The sequence below is a fragment of the Thunnus thynnus genome, chromosome 16 (genome assembly GCF_963924715.1).
Source record: "Thunnus thynnus chromosome 16, fThuThy2.1, whole genome shotgun sequence".
NCBI lineage: Eukaryota > Metazoa > Chordata > Actinopteri > Scombriformes > Scombridae > Thunnus > Thunnus thynnus.
The window spans coordinates 20,509,350-20,526,355 of NC_089532.1; the positions used below are offsets into that span (position 1 = coordinate 20,509,350).

Below are 17,006 nucleotides of genomic sequence, written 5' to 3' on the forward strand. Positions count from 1 at the left end.
TATGTTAAAATCACTGATGACTGGAAGTAACATTGAAGGTAGACAAGGCTGGATTACCAGCTGTTCAAAGTATGCAACTATCCTAGGGCACCAGAGGCCCTTACTTGCAACTAGACAACCAAAGTATTGGAAAAAAAATTGTCCTGATGGGGGCGCTAGATAAAAAAGTCGAGAGATAATCTGTACCAAATGTCATGGATCTCCATGGATATCCATAATGGTTGTTGAGACATTTCACTCTAAACCACAAATGTCAACCTCATAGTGGCACTTGAGGAAAAGTCAGTAGGATTCATCTTCTGGGGATCATGAATATCTGTACAAAATTTCATGGCAATCCATCTAATTGTTGTTGAGATATTTCAGTCTGGATCAACTGACCGACTGACTGACCCACATGCTGGCATTGCCATTCATAGTAAGGATCCTGAGTCGGCTCTTGCATTTTTACTCGATCTTGGGGTTCTTTCTTAAAGAGGGGGCCCCTGTGTTAAAATATTGTCTTTCAGTTGATATTATGCTTAAATGGTACATTTCCTTCAAGAAACAAACTAACTTACCTGGGGCAGAATAGTACTCCAGTTTAGAAATACTGGTTTGCTGTCTGGGACTGGACTGGATTGGAGGAATGTTTCTGTAAGGGGTCAATAGAGGCCAACAGTTCATTTTTGCCCCAGCACCCCCCTAACAGTTTCTCCAGCCCTGGAGTTAGGAAGTATCACATGACAACTATGATGTGTCCTTATAATATTACAGGAAAAGCTACAAAGAATTCTTGTTACTTGTATGGTGCAATCCACCCTTAATGGCATGCTCAGGTCAGATGTGTGTTTCACATAATTGAATTCCAAAGGAAAAACACTAAAGTTGGTGATGATTTATTTCAAATAAAAATTGAGTCTGGATTTCATGAATTCTGAAAATACTTCAAGCTGTCTTTGGTATGAAATAGAAATATATTCCATCCCTTCAGAACGTTGACCTACAAAATACAGACCTGAGGAGCAGCAGATACCAGGCGCTCCAGAGGCCTCAGGGGTAATTAGCAACAGCCGCCAAACTTTCTGCTCATCACTGATACAGTTCTGCCTGAAGCGATGAGGTGAACAACATAACTTCTTGCCATCTAAATCATCAGAAGCATGTTCAACAAATAGGGAAAGTTTTCTCAAGTGTTACCTTTTAAAACTGAAGAGGAAAGCTGACAAATAGTTGCTTCATTTCCCATCATCCTCCCACTGGTCCCTGTTCACAGCCGCAGAAACACACACACACACACACACACACACACACACACACACACACACACACAAACACAAACACACACGTGTCATTGCTAAGGACTGATAGCCAAACAGGAGGAAAAAAAGGGAAAAAGAGAGGGACTGAACACATCTGCAACTCTTAACTGTCCACATGAAAATCTGTTGAAAACATTATTTTTTCCTTTTATTTGTTCTTGCAACCAGTGACTCCTCACTTCTTTGAAACATGGAAAATTTAATGACAGAGTTGCGTTATTGACAAAGCTTTTATTTATAAAAAGTGAATTTATATGCACTTTATTAGTCTTTTGTACGGTAGAAGTGTAGGATTTCTTCTAACACGTTTCCTTTAAGAATGAAGACGGCTGCCTTCATCCTCCATTCACCAGAATCTTGGCAGCAATGAGACAAATCAACAGGGATTCTTTTTGCCCACAGTCTTTTGAGCATCTGCAAAGCGATGCAGATCGAGTGATCTCAGCCCGGATGAAAATGTGTGAAAATGGTCAGGGGAGATTGGTGCACTCTGTTCTGGTCAGGATCAGGTCTGACTGTTGGCTGAACGGTGCTGAGGTGCACGGGGTGTTTTGATAGGAGGTAAGTGACATGATGCCCAAAGCCAACAGTGGATTATATATCTCACACATCTGTAGAAACTCTTAAAGAGACTCACGCACCAAGCATTTTGGAAATCCCGAGAGTTCCCAAGCACTGAGGCCAAACTAAGCCATCTAGTTGTGTTCTACACCCCTCACTGTGAATATTATGTCCGATATGATCATTGCATGCATTTTAAACTCTGCCACTGAGGAGGATTCCTTAAAAATGATGATATAAATACCAAGCAAACATATTAAATTGCAGTCAGTTTTACAGCTACATCCTGAGATAAAAGCAGAAATTACTAGACCAAAGGTGCTGTATCTGTGTGGTGGAAATTTCAAGCTTTAAATCACAGAATATTTTCCTCAATACCCTGTAAAAGAGGAAGATGCAGCCATTAGCTAATATTAAGTTTATGCTCCTGTGCTGGAGAAAATAGCTGGAAAAAATGGAGAATGCCAAACCAAAAAACAGGCACCACAAGCACGAAGTGCAATAAAAAGTGCAGACATGCGATGGGCCCTGGAGGCTGAAACGTGGGTATTTGTGATAGCGATCTGATGTATATCCATGATGTCCAGTTAAGATATTAGAGCCAGTGATGCTGATTTAATTTTTTTTCTTCTTCATTTTCTTCACTCTAGGCAGAACTATGTAGGACTCCAGTTTAATATTCACTAAACAGCTCTCATTTCTATGTCAGCATGGTTCTAAAATATAATAAAATAAGTATTGTTTTGTTAAAAAGTGTTAAAACAGGAAGAAAGAATGACCAGTTGAGTCAGTTTTATAAAAAAAAATTCGCCAGCTGCAATTATTTTAGCAGTAAATTGACACCAAAGGTGAGGAGAATGATTGAGCCATAGAAATAAAAATACAACCATTATACGATTATGTTATTATACATTTTAATTTTGTACTTTTTCTGTAAATAGATAAAAACACAAGTTTCTCATCATTTCTAAAATGTACAATATTGGCACAAATTAGAATAATGCAGAAGGAAATAACTTAACTGAAACTCTCGTCTTGTGCTCAAACAGGTAAGAACTGACCATTCAGTACATGAGGCTTCGAGCCAACAATGCATTGACATTACTTTGCTTTTAAACCTGGCTACTCCTCACAACACACTCCAAAAGAAATTACCTGGGAAAATCATTAAATTGTCTTGTTTACCTTGGATGACTCAGAGAAAATCTTTCCTACCATTCTGGCAGGAGACATAAACAGGGACTTCCATAGCAGCAAATCCGTCAAATAATATTATCATACTTCATCCAATTTGTTTACAGTGGCAGCGGGGTTGAAATTAAGAGATGGTCAATAAATTTGGGGGGGATATAAATAATAAAAAGCGCCAGAGGCTGCAATAGCACAGGAAACCTTCTGTTGGTATTATCAGAGGGACTTACAGACTGGTGGCAGCAGAAAGTCTGAACTGTGATGACAACACGGACAAAGTGTAGTTTACTGTTCCCTTTCCAGTGCTTGCTAGTTTTGTGTGAAGGTCTAAGAACAAAACAGGTTTACAAAGGCCAAGAATTTGTGATGTTCTGTTTTTATTGGTGTGGATAAAATCCGCAAACCAAAAATTTTAATGGATCACTCTGTAAAATTGTGATAGTATCTGGCATTCTTTATGGCGCCTAAACATCTCCTCCTTCCTTCCCAGCCATTTTTGCCTCTGGTTCGTGGGACTTTCTGCTGATTGTGTGCATTCGCCCACCGGTCTCTGATTAGGCTCCAGCTTAATTTCAAATCCAGTTGAGGTGTTTCCAGTGTTTGTTCGAAGCCTCAAACAAATCTCCTGGAAATACAAGCTTTCCCATGAACCGCAAGACAGAAAAAGGAGGAAAATGTTTCAGCACATGGCTGGATTGAGATGGGGAGAGACTCAGACAGTAATATATACTCTGTTTGGGTGATACTGCCAGAAACCACTGAACAACAAAAAATTTATATTATGTAAGACTACTGGCTGACCGTCCTTGTACACATCTTTTTGTACCTACGGTTGTGGTTGCTGTAATGAGTCTGTTTGTGATATAACAGTAAATTTGTTTCACTGCAGTTAAAATGTGACTGAAGGTGTATGGGGACTATATACAAAAGCACCTATGCTCTAAAATGTAGTGCTTTACTGTCACAGGTGGGATTTCTGACGGACAGTGTGGTTATCCGTTTTTTTCATGGTTAAATATTACCATTCATTAATACCACTTAGGATGAGTTGATTCAAACTACACTTACTAAAAACCAACTGAAATTATCTTTGTTGGGACTGTCAGATGCGTTACATGGGAAAAGCTTTTCTTGGATATAGCCTACTGTATGATAGGGCTGCCAACTTTTGACTTAAGCTTAGAGTGAGATTTGTTCCTGTGTGTCTGTGTGGGTGCGTGTGTGGGAGAGGGGGGTATTTTAGAAGTACTTATTTTTGTTCATAATAAAATGAGCATGATATGTGGTTAATGGATGTCACTCTGGCCTTGTTTAGTGCTGAAATAACTTTACTCCTATGTAGGTCGGCTGTACAGTGTTACACCAACAGATCCTGAGTAACACCTGATGAATTCATAAAATTAGACAAATGACCATTGTGTACCTGTCAAGTTAACATGACTGAAATCTGTGAGGTCAGTGATTGAAATCCGTGAGCAACCCCCACCGCTCACACATGAAAAAAGACAACACTTGCAAGCATGGGTGCCTTGTAATTTAAAATAAAATTCCTGCATTTCTACACCACCTAACCTCTTGGATTAGGTCAAGAAACAGCCACCTGCACTAGTTTAGATTAGTTAGATTGAAAGTTCTATGAAAACCAAGAATGCATCAAGAACAATATATAATGGGGTGGATCAGGGCAGGAAATGATTATGAAGAATGGCTATTTCAAATTTATGGCGCAAGAAGAGAGGGAGAGACGCTGTGCTGCTGCCAGAAGAGCCGCTGACTGAGAATGCATGGGAATAAATTACACACTAATAGAGTTGTGTATATTTCTTGCTTTTATGCTGATGGTCTGTATAACTTGCTGCTGTTGTGCTGTGCTGCTCTGTCTTGTCTGTCGGTGCACTGTCAGTGTCCTCTTTTTGCACTGTGATGTTATCAGTTATGAATTTGTTTTTCACTACGTAAGAAATGGATGTAAGAGCATCTGAAAAGTGTCAAGTGAGTGAGACATGAGTCTCACATTCAAGCATTGGAAGCCCTGCTGTATAATTAGATAAAGAAGTCGATCAAAGGTAAAAATGCTAATGCTAGCTACACTGTTTGAGGTCATGGTTGTAACACATTTGTCTTTTTGTACTTATGTGTCACTATGATATAGCTACCTAATGAGTTAATCATGTGTTTTACTGTAGTTGACAGGATTATGATATTTTTAAGGTATACTTGTGAATTAAGAGGTTTCATCAGCTGGCTTGCTAGCTATTAGCCACAAATATAACTAACTTGCTATTTGTGAAAAGCACAAAACCACTAATGTTTCAAAGCACTACAGTATATTTTGCATCACCCATTGTCTTTCCTTTTGGAAGAGTATTGATATTGTCTATTTAAATTTAATAGGACAACTGATTTTTGTGTGACATCATTATGAGGTAGGCTGATATAGTTATCACCAACATGGAGCAGCCAGAAACATCCATGCCCTTCCCTGTGCATCTTTAAAATGCAAAAAGACAGTACAAAATAAACAAAAAACAAACACATGTCTGCTATGAACAACAGCTAATACAATTTCCAGATGTTATGCCTGAACATGCCTGAAGGATCGCCATTGAATCAAGGTCAACAAAAACATTTTCCGTCCAATCCAGTCTCCTAAATCTAAATTGAGTATGTAATCTTCCTGGTTACAACATCCCAGTGGAATAAGGTAATTCTACTTGGCTCGATTATCATCATTAATATTCATTTGGTGCATGGGGTGTAATGATATGGCCAGATGAAGGACTGAGTGGGAGTTAGTGAGCAGGGATTCTGGTCCAGGGCCCACTACCAGTTCAGAGAGATCACACAGGTCTGGCCATGTTAAGTGCATTTGTATGAGCATGACTGCACATGTACTGTGTGTGTGTGTGTGTGTGTGTGTGTGCTGGTATATCTGCTATCTGTTGCCTAGACATTTTTCTGCCACTGCTTATTTAGCAAAATGTACACACAGAAGAGGCTGTGATGTTCCACTTTCTCGTACCTTGATCTCCACTTGGCTGGCGTCACATCACCACATCCAATCCCCAGACTCCTTACTCTCCTCTGTCAGAACAGATATCAGTTTTTGATTAACAGTTTTGGTCAAAGTGGTGGTTGGGAGATCAGCACAAAGTCCTTGCCATACCACAGGGGGAAATACTGTATATTTGATTTGATTGATTGTTAGTTGGGCTGAGCTGTCAGATGATGAGCCTTGTAAAAAGATAAAGTCAAATAGACAGGAATTTAATATTAAACACATTTACTGTACCAGTGTCTGAACTACATACAGAATATCTAAGCTGATAGAGTGATGAGCTCTGCTAGTAATCACATGTTCAAAGCTTTGGCATCTGCTAACTTCCAAAACTTCATTGTTGGATAGAACTCTCATGGAAAAAATCCTCTGGCAGTACCTTATACTATATGTTTTATGTTTTTGGAAGGAAAACTTTTACTCTTTTACTGAGTAGTGAGCAAGAAGAGGACAAAAGAAAGAAAAACAATGGACAAATTACTGCTCAGGGAATGCTAATTGTTTTAAAAAGGAAAGTGACCATCTCTGAGCAAGCTACAACTGAAGTGAACTTTATAATTACAAAGATGAAAGAACTCAAAGATAAGAAGGGTTGAGGAGGAGCCTTGCAGATGTGACTCAAACTTTTGGAAGGCATTATTTTGAGTGGTGAGTTGTTATACTGGTCTACGCGTCATAGTATAATACCAAAGCAATGGCTTCCTATAAACAAGAGAATCACCAAAATCAAGTAAAACAAACTTACTTTTGAAATTTAATTGATTTTCAATAGTAACCTGTCTTGATGCACACTGACTTCAATGGGTTAAAAGGTGTAACGGAATACACATCAGTCTTTAAAATGGCACAAATCCTATGGAATCACCGTGATCAGTGGATTCGCTCACAAGGTGAAGTAAATAAGTACAAATGTTTCACTTCACAATAGCAAGACATCTTGGCAGGGCAGACCTTTTGAGGAACAGACAGCCAGAGATTCCAAAGTGGAGGTTTGCAGACAGGATTAGATGGTACAAATATGTCTTTTGAATTGAACTTATTGTACCGTCACTGACTAAGAGAGATTTCCTCAATAACACTTTATTGAACACTAAAAACATTCACAGATCTAAAAGTGTGGGTTCACAAAAAGTATTAATGCATGTATCAAATACATGACTTACACACTCTTATCTATATGCATGACATACAAAATATAGTCTACAAAGCTGACATGTTAACAATTGTTATTCTAATTACTTTAAGCTTATTACTCAATATATGGCTCGGTTTAAAAACCAACTGAAGAAATTGTCACAAGCAAGCAGCCAGACCTCCTGCACACTCATTCACTAATCACACAACATCAACAGGTGACTGAACAACCACTCAATTAAAAACTGGATCAATTCCAAATGAATGAGTGAGTCCAGACAGCTCACTGTAACTTCAACAAGCAAACTACCACAGCACATCATATGATCTCTGCTGCATTTTGGTTAAGTAGATAAATTCACACAACAACCACAGAGACATTTAACCATCAGAGATGAAATTAGCAACCAAAGAGACAGACAGAGAGAGAAGCTGTATCTGACTCACGTTATCTGACGTCTTCTTCTTTCTATCATGGAGATTAAGTATTCACGTCATAATGTCCATTTGTGGCTGTTGGTCATCTTGTTTGTTAGTTAACAGAACTTTGTGGCTGCTGGTTAACCAGTCTGATATCATTAGCAACAATGACAAACAAGCTAACTCTCCTGGTTGATTCTCTGGTTGCTTCTCTCTCTGGTCTCCCTGGCAGCGTCTTGCCGCTGCTGCGCCGCACAGTCCAGATCCATTCTCCCGTTAGCTTAACAACAGTTCTTAACAGTCCATCCATGGATGTATAAAGAGTCCTTCAGGCTGCTACAAGAAGCTAACTGTTGCATTGGCTAACACAAGGGGCTATCTACTGCTCTTATCCACTGTTGCTACTTTGCCTTACAGTGGAGAATTGAAGATGAAATCTGGAAACTATCATTGGACCAACATGATGTCAATATTGCATTCTGGTTGTTGATTGGTTAGGGAAGACGTCCTCACTTGGAGTGTCATTTTACGTGTCTTTGCCAATCATAGATTAGCATGAAAAAAAATGAAGTACATTAAATCGATGTAAGAGATCCCGCCTTGAGGAGGACAGGAGGAGCCCGTCCTCCTCTGTCCCCCACTCACCTTCACTGCCCCCCACCACCACTTTACACACGCTGCCCTTTCTCCTCCTGCCCTGCAGGTGTGACTGTTGAAGCATTTTAACCAGAATTTCAATAATGGATTTTTTCCAAAGAAGAGAGAAAAAATATTTTATAAATAATACTGAGATTTGATAATGGTTTAATTCAACCAAATATTCTTTTTTATATTTTGATCTTCCTCTTGTCTCTCAATAAAAAGAGGAGGAGCAACCTCCTCTGCCTCTATGGACCAGCCTCCACTGGTTAGAAGCTATTTAGACGGTGTGATGTTTAGATGTTGCTCTAGACATCTAGTCTACTGTGCAATTCGTTGCGTCTTTCTTCTGAGCTCTAGATGTGAGTTTTTAATTTCCCACAGCAATGGAAGGCAGCAATTGACGCAACTTGCGGGATGTAGCACATACAGGTTGCTGTAGTAATACTACATGTCACACAATGGTCAAATTATTGTACATTATTGGACTTTTGGCATTATTGTGATTGTACATCATACAGAGAGCAAAATTATCATACAAATAAGATAATTATCATACATCTAGCAACACTGCTAATAGTCCACTGTACTGCACAGAGCGTGCAAAGAGCATGTAGCCTCCACCAGTTGGCAGCACAAGCAAGATTATTATCCTGGGTGTACTCTATAATTTTAATGTCTGAAATCAAATGGAAATGTGCAAAGTGCATCTATTACAAATTACCCAAAACAACAGTCCAGGCAAAGTAATTACCTAATTGTTCATTATGGCACCCCACTTTTTTCTTCCATCCCTTTAACAAGAACAGAACAATCATGCAGTTTCCATTCACACACATTAAGCATTTTTTTAGTGAAACAGCAGATCAATCTTATCAAATACCTGCATAACTTCTCCAAAAATCTGCAGCTCATTTGCTGCTAATGTGGTTGCTGTGTTGATTTGTTCCTTGAGTATATTTTGTTTCCAGTCTGTTTATCATCTGCATAATTCTTTGTACATGACCTCATAACTGGCACAAAACAACCTGAGCCAAGCAGCTAATGAACTTTGATTTTAACATTATGCTCCATGAGCTGACAGCCTTCAAATAGCATAACCAAAGAGTGTTGCACAGAAATGTCATTAAAAATATCCAGTGTCTTACATTCCTCTTTCTCAAAGATGATTAAAAGTGAAGGAATTGATTCTCCAAAGGGGTATAGTGGTTAGCTCAGTATTTCACGGTCAGTGTAATGTCAGGCCCAACATCAAAGATTGTTTGTGTGTATTTTTTTTGCTTACAACAATGGGCCAGGAACAAAAAACAGAGTATAAGAGGACAATATTATTAAATCTACCACACTGTGGTGGACTATGGTTTTCTGCTACAGATATTCCCAGACAATCTTTCCCTAAATAACAAAATTCAATCCTCTGTGGTGCAGAAAATTATGAAAAAAAGCCCAAATGTGAGTGCAAATGGTTGTCTGTCTCTGTATGTCAGTCCTGTGATTGACTGGTGACCTGTCCAGAGTGTACCCAGCCTCTCGCCCAATGTTAGCTGAGATCGGCTCCAGCTCCCCCACGAACCTCTAGAGGATATGCAGTAAATGAAAATGGATGGATGGATGGAAAAGAAAGGCAGGTAAATGCCAAAAATTAAAACTTAATATGTGTTTGAGCCTGCGGTTTTGTGTGAGGATGTTAGCGCTCTGATCCTGCAATGATCAAACTGCAGCATAGTTTCAAAACTGCACACAGAATTACTGCAAACCACAGCTGGTGATTGCTGAAGATCAAAGATAGGTGTAGCTGGTTTGCTGATAGCCTTAAAATCCCTTCATTGTTTCGTCTGAGAAATTCAAATCAGATTTTTCATTTCAAATCCAGTATGTTGAACGTTTTATTTAGAGAACCATTAGAGTTATATGGTGGCTGCAGTTTGATGTAACAATAGATCGAGCAAATCCTCATTTGTCATTGTTTTAAAAACAAAAACAATATTGATTTGTGGCTGGAAATGGGAAACAAATAGCAATCTCCCATGTTCAAGTCTGATGTTTTGTATTAAATTTAACAAATAGTCAAATGTTCAGCAGCGGAAACCCACTCATTTAGACTTCCACAGTAGGCTACTTTGTGTTAGTTTCAGTTTCAGACAGACTTTGGATGGAATCAATTGAAATACAAGGACACATTGTTCTTATATCTCTCCTTTCAACCAGCCGCTCCACTTTCCCTCTCTGCAGTGCTTGTTGTGCACATGCAGACTGATTAGAAACCCAGTTACCCATATACATGGCAATACATGGTGTTCTCCAGGAGAAATCTACCTTCCTCATGGAAAATCTGTCTTATGGGCAAAAGAAGTTGAAATTTTCCAACTTGAGTGCCCCCAATAGAAATATGAAAAACTGGAAAACAGCAATGAAAGGAATTACACCCTTGCAACTTGCTGCCACAGATTTGACCTGGGGACCCTGAGATTGAATTTGGTGAAAGCAAAACATAGATTGAACCACCCTTCACCAAGATTGCTTTACTTTTCAACAAACAAAAACCTTAATAAAATCATGTAGTATTTCCTCTTGTCACTTCATTATATATCAAGAGAAACCTTGGCTAAATAACTTCACTATTCACAAAATATAGGAGTTGAACATAAAAAGAAATATACCTTAAGTTTAATACACCAGCTATGCAGTAAATACCAGTTTGGTGAAGCTTGTGATGCTGGTTTTTGTTTAGATGTTGATTCAGCTTGATGTTTTTTGCAGCTATAGTTGGTTTAGTGTCTGTTTAGTGTCATTGTAAGCAAGGGTGTACTTGTGCATGTGTTTGGCATATGTAGTCATGAGACTTTTCCATTTTGCAGTTTGAGCCACATCAATTCAGGCAGCAACTATCTGCCTTCTTTTACTGTACTTAACCTCTTTTACTGTAAATTGCCTCACATTGCCTCAAAACTCAAACATGGTGACTGTCTAACAAAGCTCATTCACTTTGTGTGGTTTAAGGTAGTTTCTGCTTTTAGTATGGGTGCAAGTCACAACAAAATCTGAACATAATAAACTTCACCAAACTGGTATTAATTGCAGGACTATATGTATATTTGTGTGTTGTTTTTTTTTATTTCGTCCACCCCTTGTTCATCCAGAACAAGAGAAGAAAAGAGCCACTAACACTACTGTAACAATGTAAAATAAACAACAGTACCTTATTATTCCATTCACTCCACTGGATAAGCTGTGCAACTTCAGTTAATCTGTGAAGGAAGAGTGCTGCATGAAGCCCTTCGTCGTGACCACCCTGTTGGACAGATTAGCATACTTACAGTCAGCAGCAGTCAGGCGGTAATACAGACTGTCAGCTGCGGCCAGGGCACATCTCTCTTCTAATGCTGAAGGATTATCAGTGACTTATGGACAAACAGAGGTAAATTAAATCATAATTGCCTCTGCAGCTACATAATTCATCTGTAATTGTTATAGCTGCGATGACTATCGCTAATAGCGACAGCTGTTGGTAACATGGTGTATAGTGTCTGCAGGATGATGTCATTGTTGAAAAGAAGCTGACTTCAGACAACACATAGTGGAGTTATGGTTTTAATAATGAGAATAGTTGTAACTTTAAACAGGTCTCAAGAGGGGATAAAAAATACAGACATTTTTGGATATTTCTGCTTTATGTGAATACACTGGAAAGATAAATGACAAGTAATGAAGACAAAAGGAAGGATGAGTGTGTGGTGATGGAAGCCAGCTTCGCGTGAACTCGCGGTGTCACACATGCCATTCAATCAGGATGCTTGACTTGTGGTAACATTTTAAAGAACGTTTAATCTTCACTTAATAAAGCAGGATTAAATGCAGTAGCCACATTAGTCTATGTCTCTCCAGCTCGCAGGCTTCCTCCTCTCAACTCTCAAACACATGTGTTGTGAATTAGCCTGCTGGCAACAGCCGTAATCTGGAGTCTTCCTCCGATGGATGTGGCCCAGGCAGACTTTTATTCATCCCCCGCTGATAGATCTTAGTGGAGAGTCTGTGTCCAGTTATGCTGTAAAAACACTCAAAGTCCAAACCTGACCAGAGGTGATCAGAGAGAGAAAACGGGTCAGTAGCAATGATACCATCATGACATCAGTATACGAGTATTAGCACTGTTATTGTACATCAGTGCCTGAGGGGAAGAGAGCTGTCCAAATCAACTCTGACAGCTCTTCGTCTTTATGACGTACATTGAATCATTTCACTCGAGTTAAACTGCATCTTCTCACACACTCTAAATCTGATGCCCATTTTTCTAATCACTAGCTTGTTATCAACACTAGTGAAAGCTAGATTATTCCCTTGTTAGCTATCACAACTTTTGCCTGATCTAAATGTCAAAGCGCCTCATTAATAAGAGCTCCTTGAGGCATATGTTTTCAATTATACCATTAATCTGGAAGCCACTGAGGTGCATGATGGGGTGTCTTTGAAAATTCAGTGACAGCTTTATGACCACGTTGTGAGATGTGCAAATGAGTTGGTGAGCGACTGTTAGAGTAATGACAAGTATGTTCAAGCGCACATCCCCTTTGCAGCCTCCAGAAGATTATGGCCTCTCCTGACACCTGCTGCTGCTGATTCAGCGTTTTTGAAAGTGCTGCTTGCCAGAGTCCATCTAATTTGCACACAGAGAAGATAAATGGTGACTATAACCAGTCAAATGAGTAAAGAATTATACTGTATATTTAGGCGATGATCACTGGAAAGAAAAGGATCAGTAATCAAATGCAATTGTGATCTTGCAACAAGGATTATTTTGTCTCTCGCAAATTACTTGCTGTCCTTTGGGCCAATTAATGACGAATATGTCACCTTCTTTTGAAATGAAATTGTACGAGCCCCCTTGGCCCAATCACTGCATGTTTAAAAGTCTGAAAACAGTGGCAGCTGAAATGTTAAGGAATGCAAGGCCCTTTACCCCCCACTGATGCTGATGGGGGTAAAGGACCTTGCTCTAGGGGAAAAGAGCTAACAGATCAGACTTTGGTTGTACTGAGCAGGCGTGAATGTGTTTAGTTGTGTGGATGTGAGTGGGGTCCTCCTGAGAAAGACTGTATTGCTCTCAGCAAAACACATAAACATAGCTTTATTTATGTAAGCAAACTTTCAAAGTGAGATATGACATACTGTGCATCTTGCATATTTCAAGCATATCTGCCTTTTTAGTGTATTACAATCACACTTTACATACGTACATGTGCTCAGTAACAGAGTGGTATTTGAATCTATCCCAATTCAAAGAGAGAACCAAACATTAAATGAAAAAGTAGACCTCAAACAGCTCACGTGTCGAGACAGCAGAAGGTACATTACACAGTGTGCACGATCATGTCAGAATTGATGTCTCCCTCACTGGTTTCCTCGGTGGCTGTAACACAGAATATCCAGCCTGGCAATCACTGCAAGCAGAATGGTAATTTCATTTCTGAATCTTATGGCAAACCACAAAGCAGAAACTGTCTATGCTTGTCTGCAATTCTCCTGTTACATGATGGTTGCTTGATGTCTACATGGACATGTGGCAACACTTAGAGATCTTTTTCCACTGGTGCGAGATCTGTCATGTGTTTTTTTTTTTCTTTCCACTTCTATGGAGTTCAAGGCCCCCAGGTTTACCAAACATTATGGAAATGTAAACCTGTGTATTTTGAATATGCGTTGTTTACAAAGATGCAGTAATTGCAGCATGACTTTAGAGTCAAGCAGACATAGTGTCCCTGCAGGAACCCCAGACAGTTCAGTGATGGATGAAGTTATGTTATGTCTCTTGAAGTCACATCAATGAGATCTAAGCTTCCTCTCACAAGATGGCTGCTCCTCTACTGCCCTCTTCCATTTGATTTTCATTTACTCCTCTACTGTCCCCCCTCCCTAAAGTGTTTGGGTGCCATGGTTTATCCACTTTTTAATCCAAAAGTTGATTTCTTACTTTACGACTATCACAGCTGGCCAAAAGTGAGAAGAATCTGAAAGATAAACTATGTACGAACTCTTTTTTTGCCCTTTTTTCTTAGTGATATGCTCTGAAAATCCTGACTAAAAGCAGATCTGTGTCAAATCTCTTGCCGGCACTGTAGAAAAAGTTTATTGGCTCATGTGATCATTCTGTAACCTCCCAGCAGCTGTATTTGATGGCTCTTGCTTCTTACATTGTCCCACTTTTCTTGCCTTCTCTGCATTATTTATTGAAAAATAAGAGAAACACCCATTGCTCATACTGTAACAGCTGCAACAGTGAACTACCAGAAGAACGCTTAACTGTGAAAAAGCCCTCACAACTTCTTCCCCAATATTGTTTTTCATAAAAGCATCTCATGATAAAGTGTATCACCAAATGCCACTTAATGACTGGACTGAATATCCATTGTTCTTTCAGTAAAAATCACAGAACAATGCTTGATATTAGAGAAAGCAGACGCTGTGAGACATTGTAAGTTTAGATACACTGAAAGCAAGTTAATGCAAAGAGAACTATCTCACATTTGAAGTGTGTCTGCATGACTTGAGCGAGTTTTGACTGGCACTTTGAAGGACTCTCTTAATACACATAAACAGCAATAACATACATTATTAACTATGCTGCAAATATTATGGTGAACAAAAGTGATTCACAGCTGGAGCTGTTTATTTAAACTCAGTGCGGTGTTCTGCCTGCCAATATCATTATATTCAAATACACATTCATTTTAAAGCATTTGTTTGGTTAAAGTTGCCTGCATCCAGACTTTTGAATTCGCCCACTCCACTCAGTCGAACTGACTGATTCTGTTGGTTTGGCATCATAATAAACTTAGAAACAGTGGTTTCTCGGTTCAAAAAGCGATCAATCCAATGAACACCATGGAGGGGGAGGGGGTTAACGATAGGCCAATCAGTACCATGGGTGGGGCAAATGCTGTTGTCAAGCTGTTGTCAAGTGTTGTCAGTGTACTGTTCAGCTGTAATATGAGAAAGTTTGTGACCCAGCTGCCATGTTGAAAACAGATGAGCCAAAACCACCCAACTTGCAGTACCTCGCCCATCACATCACTACCAGCCAGAGCGTTTAGTGATGATCAAATCGCATCCCCTTCCCCTACGGAAATTGGTTAGAGTGGAGGCAATGTCAGACCAAAGATGGAAACAGAGTGTAACGAGTTGACAATTCTGACTGATATCAGGCAATGGTTAAAGTCCTACTGAAATCACATTTATTCATCACTCTTTGCAGTCAAAAATAATGTCAACATGTTTTTTTAAAATATATTGGTGATTGTTTTGTATTATTCGAATTACGAAAAAAGGTATTTTTGGAAATATCAGAAATGCTCCTTTTTGTCTCAGCTGGCTGGAGGAGCGTCTCTGTGTCTTGTTTGATTGACATTAGCTGACATGCTACCGGTGTTACCTTAGGAAAGTAAGGAAGTCATGGATAGACAGTGTATAGATTTTGAAAGCAATGACCAAACGAACATCTAACTTGAGCAAAGGGACATTTGCAGGTATGTTTACATGCTGTTTAATGTGCTGCACCTGAGCAGCTAATTAGTTATCTAGCATGCTAACTGACATTAGCTGTGCACTTTTCCCTGGTGAATGTTTTGTTTGGAGGCTTGTTCAACAAGCTAAGATGCAGGACAAGACATGTATTCATGTTTGTAAGTTAGATAAGAGACTTTAGCAGGAAAGCTAACGTGGGTTGTTGTTCAGGGTCTGTGGCTTTTGCGTTGTGTAGCCAGATGCTATCAGGCTCAGTGTGACCGTCTGCTCTGCCTATGATAGAACACCATGTTTTTGCTTCATGCTAGATTTGATTTGCTGTATCGAAATAAAGTCTAAATCTACGTAAGAGGATTACAGAACGGTATTTCATCAAATTAATACAAACAGGGGGCACCATCATGAGACCAAAGAATTCAAAAATACACATTTCTCTTTCTGAGTTCACAGCACAAGCAATTTACAGAGCAGATACAGTATGTATGCTGTAGTAGACAGTAAAAAATGCAATTTAATCTCAGTTGGACTTCAAACTAATACCACGTCATCTAGGAGTTAGTAATTTTCCTGAGCTAACAGAATTTTAAATGACTAGTTTAACATTTTGGGAACTACGCTAGTTTAGTTTCTTGTTCACACTTTTTATATGGATTAAGCAAACCATAATGTGTTAATTGGTGAGCTTTAGAGGTGCTGGTAGGCAGATTTTGTTACCTTCAGTCAGAGCCAGGCTAGCTTCCCCTTCTTTCCAGTCTTTATACTAAGCTAATAGGCTGCAGGCTATAGTGTTATATTTAGCAAACAATTATGAGAAATGTATCAATCTTCTCATCTAACATTCAGGATGGATTCAATGGATAAGTATTTCCAAATTTCCACTCCTGGTATCAGCAGTGTATTGACTGTGTGGGAGATAAGTATCATAAAAACTGTAGTTTGTGTTTCCTCTAGTAAAAAGACAAAAGTACAAATACAGTTTAAATTTTAGGACATTGTTATATGCCAACAAAGATTGCTTTTGAAATTTATAGTAGCTTCAAGAAGCTTGCAGAATATTGATGTTGCTGTACATGATGATGTCTTCATATCTATATATTATGCATGTATAAACTGAATAAACTAAATTCAGCTTTGAAGTCATGCACTACTGTAGGTGCTGTAAAGCATGTGCATAATGATTTAAC

At 39.0% G+C, this 17,006-nt stretch overlaps 2 long non-coding RNA genes across 2 annotated transcripts; both read right to left on the reverse strand.

Annotated features, from left to right (window-relative positions):
• Positions 1-559: 559 nt before the first annotated feature.
• Positions 560-6,137, reverse strand: LOC137199675 (uncharacterized). Its single transcript, XR_010931827.1, has 3 exons — positions 6,076-6,137; positions 1,180-1,245; positions 560-634 (listed from the first exon to the last, which is right to left on the reverse strand). It is a non-coding gene; the product is annotated as an uncharacterized lncRNA (long non-coding RNA).
• Positions 6,138-11,898: 5,761 nt separating this feature from the next.
• Positions 11,899-16,727, reverse strand: LOC137200194 (uncharacterized). The gene is made up of 3 exons (XR_010931922.1): positions 16,537-16,727; positions 13,630-13,742; positions 11,899-12,374 (listed from the first exon to the last, which is right to left on the reverse strand). It is a non-coding gene; the product is annotated as an uncharacterized lncRNA (long non-coding RNA).
• Positions 16,728-17,006: the final 279 nt, after the last annotated feature.